General features: G+C 40.5%; 1 protein-coding gene across 1 annotated transcript in view; it reads right to left on the reverse strand.

Moving 5' to 3' along the window:
• Positions 1–12,581, reverse strand: part of LOC112116809 (sorting nexin-7-like) — a 57,394-nt gene that overhangs the window by 8,079 nt on the left and 36,734 nt on the right. The window lies entirely within an intron of this gene.

Raw genomic sequence — 12,581 nt, forward strand, 5'->3', positions numbered from 1 at the left:
GATTTTATACAAACCAAGTACCTCAATACAATTTCTAAACTACTACTATGACACAAAAATCAAGACAAGAATTAAACTGTTACCAAAAATAATCTTGTCAATTGCAAAGTTAGTCTTTGGTACCACATTATTTGCACTTAACAGAAATGGATTTCCTCCCTGCCAAAAAATACAAAACCACACCCACCACTACACCTCTGCGGGGTGCAGAATGCAATTATCCAAACTGGAATTTGGCGAGGCCATCTGAGAAAATTGTGCTGGGGTCTTTAATGTTATCGCACAGCTGTGATCTCTATTTTCTCTGGAAGGCAATTCAGAGGGAAGGCAATGTAACTTTTATGCAGGAACTTTCCACTTTCATGTATTGCACCTTACAATCTGACTGAGGAACTAATAAGTGCGGGAGAAAAAAAAATTAAAACAAAGGTCTTTGCTGCAGGCTAACTTTTCATTTCTGCAGAAGCCTTCTCAGGGAGCCTGGATCTGCAGCCTTCAGGCTGGTGAGCAGATCATTTCTTCTAATTACTATAGATGCCAAAACTGAGTGTTGAGCCTGGTGAAATATGAGACATTTAATGGGATAAGGTCCTCTACCTAATGAGCCATCTAGCCCTTCCAATAACTGCTCTTACCTTTGTACCTATTGCAATTTCTGAATCAAGCATGATGAATCTGGCTGGCAGCAAATATGGTAACAGATAAATCTTCTACAGTCATGGAGCAAATTACTATTCTGGGATTGCACAATGACCATTGGTAATATACACTCTTTTCTGAAGTAAGGATTTTTTGTTGGTGGTGGTTTGTTTTGTTTAAGAGATTAGGTGCAAGTTCTTATCTTGATAGAATTTTTTTCTGCTGATTCTTCAATGAGTGAAGTGCCAAGAATGAGAAAACTGAACACAGTAACAGGAACTTACTGAAGAAAAACAAATATACAAGTTATCCCAGTAGACCCCAATGAGCCAATGTTCTATATTTAGCAGGAGCACAGATGAAGATCAGCTCTATAGTGGCTTAGCTGCAATTCTGCAAGATTGAAACTCAGCTGTGCTCTAAGGACCTGGGAAAGTCAGGCAGAAATATTGCCAATAATGCAGCTGGTAGTTTCAGCCAGTACTGGGGGAAACTCCACCTCCTTCTGTTCCCTTCATGAGGCAGACCCCATTTATCAGACATCCTGTGTCTCAAACATTCTGCCCTGTTCTCAGGTCAAGAGCTCCATTAGTGTAAAATTGAATAATTCCCCTGAAGCTAAGAAGCTCAAAGGGCAAAAGCTCTTGTTAATCTGAACCTCCAAAAGTTTGCAATAACCATTGAGGCCTTTAGATAATTAGGGTTCAACTGTAATTTAACATGCACAGCATGTGTATGAATCAAAATTCAGACCACACCACAGAGTATGGAGAGCTTGAGGTGTGCACCCACTACTCTAAACAAGCCATGAAGGACACTGTTCTGATATAAGTGGTGCCTGCGGCACAGCATACTTCTTTAGAACCTCAGTAAGTGACCCTGTTTGAAACCCTCACAGACCAAGAGACTGCATCTGCCATTCTAAGACTCTGTGCTATGTCTGTGGGTGCAAGTAGCACATGAAAATCCCTTGCTGTAAGAAAAATACTGCCTCTGTAACCAAGCGGAGACAACCTGAATTAGTCAAGCAGCCCACTACCTGGAACATTTCCATTATACAAGACTATGTGGAAATTTCTCTTTGCTTCCCATATATTTTCAGCATGCACTTCATCAGTTCTTTATGATACAAATGGTTGGGCACATTATGAGGCTGCTACCATCAATGCTCTTATGATTTCGCCTCTTGCTTCAACCATCTCAAATAATCAGTAAAAACAAGATGATCTGTGAGGCAATGCCATAAAGAGGACATCTAGAGCTATTGTATCAATAGTCATGGACATGATTCTACAGACCAATCAATCCATCATTTTGCTGGGAATACAGCACACTCCCTATCATCATCTGGAATCTATCAAGTTCTGTCTCGGAGACCAGACCATCAAAACAGGTCCTTCTTCCTGATGGATAGGAGCCCCCCAGGGCCAAACTGTAGAACATAAAGGTTGGTATGTGTATACAAGTATAATCCTCACCTTTCTGACCTCCAATCTCAACTCAAAAGTAGATCCACAGTGGGGCAAGCTATAGGAGTAGAACCATATCGCCACTCATAGCAGCCATAAACTCCTGGAAGGAACATCTTCTGAAAGGATATTGACATCACTAAGCCTTACCAGCCATTTCCCCTTCCACAGCACCTTTAATCACTTCCTTTCCCCATTCCAATATTTATACTTGAGATAAATGTACTTAATTAGATCCAGTCTCCTATGCTGGAGATTGGATCCTCCTCCCCAGGCTCCTCTTGGTTCATGACTCACTAAATACCCAGCCAACACCAATACATAAATAATAGTTCTAAAGGACTGAACATCCACCCTGTTCAAATAATGAACAGCAGTAATTCTATACACCATCAGCAGCATGACATAAAACACAAGACCACAGTCAGTTAATAGCCTTGCTTCCAAAACTTCAATATGTGGTGAAGCTCAAGGAACCAAAATTACTCTCTTGGCCACACCCTGTATGATCTAATTGTGTTTTTCAAAAACACTAAAGCAGACTTCCTTAGAAATTAAAATGTAGGTAGAATGCCAAACCCCCTACACCCCCTTTTTTTTTCCTCTTCAAAATACCACATATTTTTAATTGGTGGTTGCATTACGGGAAGACAGTTGAATGAACTGGGCACCATACATGAAAAATGAATTTTCTATCTCATAAATAGGCTGGGCAGAACTCAGTTAATTTTTTATTTGTTTGTTTGTAATTTCAAGAGAATATCTATTTTTATTTTTAAGCATTTTTTATTTGTATCTATTTTAATTTTCTCAGTTATATGAAATTATGGGTTTTAAGCTTTTTTTTTATTTTTATCAGTCTGAATTTTCACAGTTGAAAGAGATGTCAGATAGTAACTGTTCAATGACAGCAGAAGCTGTATGTAGTGATCTTAAAACGTAAAGCCACAAAGCAGGGAATGTAGAGCTGCGGCTTCATCTCCAGTTCTAGGCATCACAGAACAGACTGGTCCAAAGCTGGAGTTTTATTGGTGGAAGATAGAGGCTGTTTATCACACATTGTTCTGAGACATCCTGGTTTCACTGAGGCTGCACCGGGATTGGTGGCACAAATCAGCAAATCTTTAGTCTTTACAATCAGGATTGGTAATAGGAGTGTGCTGGGGGATGTTACTGTAGGGTACAAAATAGGGTGCTGAGAGGCCACCCCACTACTGAGTGGCTCTGGCCCAGGGATGGCAGATGGCCCCCTGCACTCCCAAGCCAGTGAATGAGTGTGGCTGCGACTGCAGGGCAGCATGAGGATCCTTGTGTGGCCAAGGGGCCTGAGGTACCACATCCCTGTGGGAGGCTGCAGTAGTCCTGGCTGGGCAGAGCAGAGACCCCCAGCCACAGGGAGGCCAATCCACTGCTGAATGGTTCCAGCCCAGGGATGGTGGATGGCCCCTGCAACTCCCAGCTGGTGAGTGAGTGAATGGGGCCGTGACAGTAGCGTTGCAAGGGGCTTCCTGCCCAGCCGAGGCCCCAGGATACCACATCCCTGCAGGCACTAGGTGTGTGCGTGGGGGGGGAACTGCACTCGCCAACTCTATTAATGAGCATTTTTTTCCATCAATTTGTGTGTGTCAGTTGAAAACATAGTTTACTGACAACTAACAATTTAAATAAAATCCTTCCAAAACTACTAGTTTTAGGTGCAGCAGCTTAGGCTGTCCTGGCTATCTGTGGCTGATGACATACCTTTACTTGTGTGGCACTTTCTAGGAATGCATGTTGAATATTCTTGCAGTAATGCATATGCAGTCTTCACTTCAAATAAAAGGCGTGTTCTTAAATCAAGTTTGCTAACTTGCATTAACTTCACAGCAGTGAAGACACAGAAATTCAACTTTTAACTCAGGTTAGTAGCTCAAGTTCAACCCCAGGCCACTACTAGGCTTTAACTTGAGCTGCTAACCCAAGTTAAAAGCAAAGTTGCCATATCTTCACTGGTATTTTAACCCGAGCCAGCTAAACACTGGCTAAGAACACATTCTTTTTTTGCAGTGAGGACCTACCCTTAGGGCTATATTCTGCCTCCAGATATGCAGCATACACATCTTCCAGTGAAGTCCATGGGAGAGTCGGAGCTGCAAGTGTGTCAAGGCCAGAATTTAGACCTTAAGGCAGTATGTTCCATTTGATCATTTTGACTACGAAGCTTAGAATCTATTTGAAACATACCAGAAAATAAACCAAGAACCACCACTCACTTTAGCAGACAAATTCTGAAGCCAAACAAGCCAGCCATGACAGTAGAAACCAGGGAATAAAGGCCTGGTCTCTAAACAGTAACATGCACATAGTATGGTACCGATCTACAAGATACTTTCTTCCTGTTATAATTTATCCTCACAATAAAACTTGGCTATGCACATATTTTGTTTTGCCAGCCTTACTGAAGCAAGTAGTTTGATAGCTTAAGTCTCTCACAGAGTGATCCCAGCAGAAAACCATAGAGTTAAACAGACATTGCATTATTCACCAAGAACTCATATTCCAGACTATGGCCAGGGGAGAAAGTTAGTTCACTGTACAAAGCAATGGTTACTCCCAACAACAAAGCCTTTATTTGAACTACAAGTTTCCACAGCAAAACCACTCAACACACTGAAGAATACATAATACACACTCAGCTAACCCAATTATAAACACACAATATAGCTTTCTTCTGACCCAGCATTTCTCAAAAAAAAAATCATTTATTTCATTCAAGAGTTGCATGAATTTCTATTTAGCTTTAAGGGTAGCATGTGAATTAGAGAAAATGGTTTATGTTGCATACTAATATTAAACCCTTCCAGCCTAGTATTAAAGTAAAATATACAGCCCAAATACAATAAAGGGAATGTCAGGGAGTTATAAAGCCTGTGGTACTAGTTCAAATCCAGACCTGAACAGTAGAAACACAAAGCTATCATTTAATGGTTATCTGATGGTCTAGGCTAAGTAAATTTCTGGTGTCAGTTCAGGCCAAACTAACACCTCACCAAGTAACAAGGTATACTAATTAGCACATTTGTTAGCAATTCCAGGAAAGAGGCCAGGAATTACATCGGTACGAAGACTGAGGTCATCTCTCCAGAACAAGGCTGTGTTACATTAGAGGGCATGATAGGGACAACTGCCAACATCTGTAAATTCTACAAATAAAACTAGGATTCTGGAGGACACCAAGTTCCCAACCGACAGCGGGGTTACATGCTCTCTCTTGTGAATTAGAGGTTTTTTAAAATAATGCAAGTCTTAAGATTTTAGGCCCTGGAAGCTAAACATATTTTTCAGACTGTTCCTAAAGCTCTGTTCTCCTACCAGAACAGAACACCCACTGAATCCTGTATTTTGTTGCAATGCAATGTTGCATCAATGTGTTTTTTCATCATGCAATGAAAAAATTCAAAACACCAGCATAGGTACATGTAGTGCAACTGAGCACAGGATGGGACACAGCCATATTATGCTATTCCTGTAGGGTTCCTCGTTCCCTCTGCTCAATCTTGTCCCAACAGGTTTAACATTTTTCTATCCCTACTTCCTCATCCGGTCAAGCGTGGTGGCACGCGCCTGTAATCCAAGCTATTGGGGAGGCTCAGGCTGGTGGATCACTTAGGGGTTCTGAGCTGCAGTACCCTATGCTGATCGGGTGTCCGGTGCCACTGACATTCTGGCCAGCGGATGGCTGAAGGACTGGCTAGAACAACACAAATGATGTGTTGTGATCGGCGCTCTCTCTGTGAGGGCTGATGGACCAGGTGATCAAGGTGACTTCCTCATCTAATGCCTAAATTCCACCTCTTACTGAAAGATGGAACTAAAACTGTTGTGGCTGGTAACTGCCTATTTGCCAGTGGAACACAGAAGCCAACTACATAACTAAATGAAATACTTCAGAACAAATCAGAGTTTTACCAGAAAGCCATACATTAAGGAATGAAAGATTAAAATGGTTAGAGTTCAGTTTGAATTAGTCAAGCCCTTTAAATTACACGAAAGCATTTGTATAGCTGAATCAAATACACAGTAATAAACTGAAGCAAATACAGACATTATACAACAAAGTAAAAAACTGAAGTGAGAGAATGATGGAACACTTAAAACAATTCACTTACCACAATTAAATTTAATTATAAAAAAGACTAATGTACTTCCTAAAAATGATTTTCTGCAAAGTTGAATTAAAAATGTAAAAATTACTGGTATATCTATAAAAAAATGAAAAGAGAAGAACAGGCATTTCAAGAGTTCTCTAAACATACATATAAGACCCCAAGCCTACCAATATTTATGCACTGAAGTAGTAAACCTAACAGGGGTACTCATGTACTCAAGGACCTGATCCTGAAAACACTTACACACATGCTTAACTTTACTCACAGGAGCGATCAATGAGACTCAGAATGAGATTGCTTAAACACATCCATAAAAATCAGGACTTTAAATAACAGACATAATGTATAGCTATGACACTCACTTTTTCCCCTCAGTGACTACTGCAAGAGATTTCTGGGGGAGAGGTGGAGGGTGAGAGGAGAGTATTATTTGTCATATTGCAAGATTAGAAAGAGGTGTGAGAGTATAAGATGAAATTCATAATTTATCAAATTAAAAACAAAATCTAATGCAAATACAAAGACAGCACAATAGATTTACAAAAACTAAACAAACCCAAATTATCAGTGCTAAAACTAGCATTCCTACAGCAAGGTTCACAGGCACACTACACATATGAAACAATTTTCTCCCCCTTTTCGTATGCACATGATTTATTATATTATTGTTTGTATATTTAACTATATGGCCACAAAATAAGACAGACATATCGTGCATTTTAGGGAACACTGTATGAACCTTAGCTTTCACATGTCATGGGTGAAATCCTGGACCCATGACTTAATTTGAACTGTACGTCCTTAAATGTTGCATTCATAGTTTTGCTGTCAATTTCCTTATTTTTTTTTTAAAAAAAAGGAAACCTCCCACAATATTGCCTGTGGCTAACATTAGCATTTAAATTGTCCCAATTAATTACCTCAGTGGAGCTGAATAGGGTAGAGGTATGTTCATGCCTTTGCCACTGCTATTTGGCTGAAGACAATATTTTGTAAAGCTATGTTTGGAAAACAGCAGCATAGGATCACGTTGTGATACCTGAATCTCTGTAGCAGAATGGCAGAAAATTAATACTTTTAAAATGAAAGCTTAGAATCTGCAAAATATTGTAAAATACAGCAAAAGTTAGAAGAGGCCCAATACTGAAGGAGCTCTGATTTCCCCCTTATTTCCCACCTCAAAACCAAGCATGCAGAGTTAACTACTAAATAACTTAAACTTGGGATAGGTGATGAATTGCTATGTTCTCTACAACCTACAAATCATTAATCACGAACTGACATATAAGGAAGTATACCAGAGCAATACCTTTTTTCTACCTTATGAAACTGATTTCAACATATTGTACCATGTTTGGCAATGTGTGGCACTAAAATCTAGTTTGTGAAGGAGGAATAATCCACTTGACAAAAGCATTGCAAGAGATGGGACTATCCCTCAAAAATAAATAAATAATACAATGTTTCTGGTTTAAAAGATATTTTGAAGATCCTGAAGCAGTTGCTAAAGCAAAAGGGATGAGGACAAGATGAAGCTGGTCTAAACCAGTTACTGACTATCATGAAGATACCACAGAACCAATCAACCAATAAACAAATAAAAGGAGGGAGCTGGAGTGCAAACATCTGAATCTCACACATTACAGAGGAAAAGAAATTGGCAACAAAATCCAAATGGCTACTGTTGAAAGATATAAAAAGTTGAGCCTAGAAATCCTGTAGGGCCCAGCTACCTTTAGTATATTACCGTAAATGGGAAACAAAACATTCTATGGTAACTCTGAATTCTAAGTTAAGGAACACAGAAAGTGAACAGAAGTAGCCGCCAGAATATTTCTGCTTTAAAAGCATTGTCTTTTAAATGAGTTACCTTAAGGATTACATGCATTCTTAGCTTTAAAATGTATTCATTTATGGAAGTTTAATATGTTTAGCAACAGATAAAGAGATCTTTATTCTGTGTATTGAACAAAATATAGATGCTTGAAAATTAGGCCTTAGGAATCTAGAACATTTACTGGCTAATTAAAAAAATGCAATAAATACAATACTTTACCTGTAGTACTTTTAATAAACATATTTACATAACACACTAAAATCAGATAGTATAAGACTCCATAACATAAGTGATAAAATTAAGAAGTTATGATTATTTCAGTGGAACTGGTCAAAAACATCTGATGCACTTCCTCAGCTGGCTTCGCAACATCACTGAGAGGTCTGTCATTGACTTGATGCTTTCTAGCCTCTTTAGATTTCAGGCCATGTCTTTTTGGCATCAGCCCATCAGTGGGATATAAACCACAGAATACTGGCAGCAAGAGCTAATTCATTTGTTCCAACAAGATTTATAACTGCAATTTCAGCATTTTAGATTTGTTTTCCAGATTTTTTTAAACAGTTATCTCACAATAAACCTTGTGTTAAATCCCACACTTAAGCTGAATTCAGTTCTCTCTTGTATGAAAACACAGCCAGGGCAGCAATATTCTACACTATTGGCTTTCTTCAGCTATATGTCGAATCACATATTGTTATGCAGAGAGACAGGGTAAATACAATGACCTTGTGTTCTTGATTTACTCAAACAGAAAACCTTAATGTCATGAAGTTCACTTTGTGACTCAAACCTATTTGAATGAAATCAGAAAGCCTCAGCAGTAACAGCTGTATTGACCTCAAAATATTTTGTACCCTTTATAATCTCCCATTTCTTAAACCATTCAGTGACAAAGAACAATTTAACAACTCATCTAAAGATTTTGCACCAGCCTTTTATCAGCACTAATGGCAGTTTGTGATTCGACATCTATGGCAGAAATGCTTTTCAAATTGGATTAGAGTTCATGCCACTCATTGTCAGCAGAATTTTTGACCACTAGATTGCACTGACAAGTTCAATCTGACATCTGAGTGGAGATCATCAAAAGCTATACAAGATCTGCTTAAAAATAAATTTTAAAAACCATACAAAATAGAGCCAAGCTCAGTGGTGGATATTAATTATAATGAAAGCACCAGAGTAAGTTGCCTTCTCAATCATAAGCTTCTGCTTTCAGGCACTTCTTTTAAAAAAAAAAAAAAAAAAAAAATCCTTTTATGCTGAAGTCACTGTTGTTAAAAGCTTCAGCATATTTTTAAACATAGTAAAAGTCTTAACCATTTAAAATTTATCTGAATATGAAAAATGTTTCATAGATATTACAAAAAGAAAACCGTTCAAAAAAGTGCTATGTTTCAAGTATGCTAAATCAGTTTAATTTTAAAACTTCAAACTTGTCATTGACTTAGTTTTCATTGAGAACACACTTCCTAAGACAGGCTGAATGGTTTGTTTTGTTTATAAGTAAGGCTGCCCCACTCCCTGAGAGTGTGGACTGCAGCAGGCCAGTGCGCCTGCACAGACGGGCAGCCAATCAGAGAAGGGCTTAGTGGGAGCCAATCGGGGCCCAGATTGGAGACAGCCAATCAGGGCCCAGCTCAGCCCTATAAAAAGGCTGCTCAGGAAGGGCGCAGTCAGTCTGTCCCAGGCCTTTGACAGGGGAAGGTCTGACTCCAGAGCAGGGAGACACTCACCGTGGACAGCGCAGTGCTGGCCAGGCTCGGGGAGCAGAAAGGAGCTCTAGCCTGAGGCCTGCCAGGCTGCAGGCCCTGAAGGGAAGGGCCTAGTGGGTGCAAGGGGCCGTAGGGGGAAGCGGCCCAGGAAAGCAGACAGATGAAGGGAGAGAAGGAGGACAGCGAGGCTGCCGCCAGAGGGTCTCTTGGCCGGGACCCAGAGTAGAGGGCGGGCCTGGGTCCCCCCCCTTGCAGTACACCCAGCCATCGGCCATAGGGAGCGGCCATCATAGACTACGCCAGATCCCTGACAAGAGGGATTAGACTTTGGGGTGCGTGGTTGGACATGGTGGCTGGGGTGTAGAGAGACTGTTGATCAACCTTTCCCCCCCCCCCCCCCGGAAGGGGGTGAGGATGGACTAAGGGCACTGCCGGAGGGCAGTGGCTCGAAGAAGATGCCGCAAGTTGGGAGCAACGTGGGCTCAGATGCCAACCAAGGGCGAGACAACGGGCAGGACGCCACCGAGAGAGGGCGCTCCACTGGACTGAGCTAATTCCCGTAAGTCACCAGCAGGAGGCGCCAGGTGGGGAGTCCCAACCCCGTTACAGGCTAAGATTTAGTCATGGGTATCTTTAGTAAAAGTCATGGACAGGTCACGGGCAATAAACAAAAATTCACAGCCCGTGACCTGTCCATGACTTTTACTATATAAATACGCCTAACTAAAACTTAGCAGCTCCTAGGGCCTGGGGTGCTGTTGCTCTGGGGGGCCCTAGGACACCACTGCGGGGGGCTGACTGCCTCCAGCCACCCCTGCTCCGAGGCCCTGGGGACCGCTGCTCAGGTGCTTCTCCCATGCCAGCCGCCTGAGCAGCGGCTGGTGCGGCTGCTCCTGGGTCCGCTGCTCGGGTACTCCCTGGGGCTGCCCCTGGGCCCGTTGCTCAGGCCCTCCCTGGGACCAGCTGCCCGAGCAGCGGTCAGGGTGGCTGTTGTGGGGCGCCCGAACAGCTGGCCCCGGGATCAGCTGCACCGGCCCTTGCAGCTGTGAAAGTCATGGAGGCCACGGAAAATCACGGAATCCGTGACTTCCACGACCTCTGTGACAGAATCGCAGTTTTATTTATAAGGGTCCAGCCCAAACCCAAATACCTACACCACAATTTTACAGCTCAAGCCCTGTGAGCCCGAGTCAGCTGAAACAGGCCAGAGTGGGTGTTTTATTGCAATGTAGACATACCCATACTGTACCATTGTAGTCAGTGGGAATATTACTGTTGACTTTACTGAGAACAAAATCAAGCCCTGTGTGTGTAATTTTTCTGTGAAAGGAAATTCAGTGGAAAAAAATTTATATAAATCTTGAAATGTGGTAAGTGCTCAACAGATAAATAATATTGGATCCCTGTCCCAAGAAGATTCACTTTAAATAGAAAAAGGATGGGAGAAAAGCGATGCTACTAAAAGCAAAACTGGCTGAGTAGTGAAGGTTAGGGTGTGTGATCTTGTTCATTTTACTACTATGCTTATTTATTACAGAATGGTTGGGCACAAAACATATATACACCTTATCAGGAAGTACAAAGTTTTGGTTCTCAAAGTACTCATTACTTGGTGAAGTTGCATGTATATTACAGTAGAACCTCGGAGTTACGAATGGCTCAGGAATGGTGGTTGTTTGTAACTCTGAACAAAACTTTATGGTTGCTGTTTCAAAAGTTTACAGCTGAACATTGACTTAATACAGCTTTGAAACTTTACTATGCAGAAAAAAAATGCAGCTTTCTTTAGTAGTTTACATTTAACACAGAACTGTACTTGCGGGTTTTTTGTTTGTTTTTTTTTGTCTCTGCTGCTGCCTGATTGTCTACTTCCGGTTCCAAATGAGGTGTGTGGTTGACTGGTCAGTTCATAACTCTGAGGGTTCTACTGTATATGTCCTAAATTAAATAGCATATGCCATAATGTAAGTTATTCCACATGATCTTAGCTAAGGAAAAGGACCTAGTTATGATTGTTTCAAGAATCAGAATATTGAATATTTTTATTTGTACACAAATTCAACAATGTTCTATTAATACCTCTGCTAATGGCATGTTACTGCTATTATTTTAGTTTGACTGTAGGGTCAACAAAACAGTGCACCAATTTTTGTAGCCAAGACTACCTTGACAACAAGAAAAAGGCGTTTAAGCTCTAATTAAGGAAATTTCTTGAAAACACAATTGCCACTCAATTAGATAACATGGAATTTCAAGATCAGATTAGATCTGACAAACATCTGTGCTAAAGCTATAATAAAACTGCAAAGCAGAAATAAGATCTCAGCAACATGATCTTCTGAAATGTGTGAGAAATAAGAAAATTCAAAGAAAGAATCAGAGGCCTGAATGTTGATTAATCACACTGCTCTTGAGGTATTTATCTGAATTAAAATTAGGAAACAAATAGAGGAAAAGAACAGGCTGTACACAGGATTATCTTGAAAGATTTATTTTAAACAGAATAGAAATGATCACCACTATGATGCAACATATTAACTACAAAAAATTACCCCAGTATAATCAATATTGTGACAAGGAAAATCTTTCCTTTTTATTTATAAATAGCTCTAATGCTCACAAATTCAACAAAATTGAGTTTCTTGGGCTACAAGTACCATTTTAGTATGTTAGAACACTGCATCAGGCTTTAAGAAAAATACAATCTTGAAAGAAAACATTGCATGTGTGGTTAGCCAAAGCAGCATGAATTTATGTATGGATATACCGG

This window comes from Terrapene carolina, unplaced genomic scaffold (assembly GCF_002925995.2).
Source record: "Terrapene carolina triunguis isolate 2854851 unplaced genomic scaffold, T_m_triunguis-2.0 Scaffold211, whole genome shotgun sequence".
NCBI lineage: Eukaryota > Metazoa > Chordata > Testudines > Emydidae > Terrapene > Terrapene triunguis.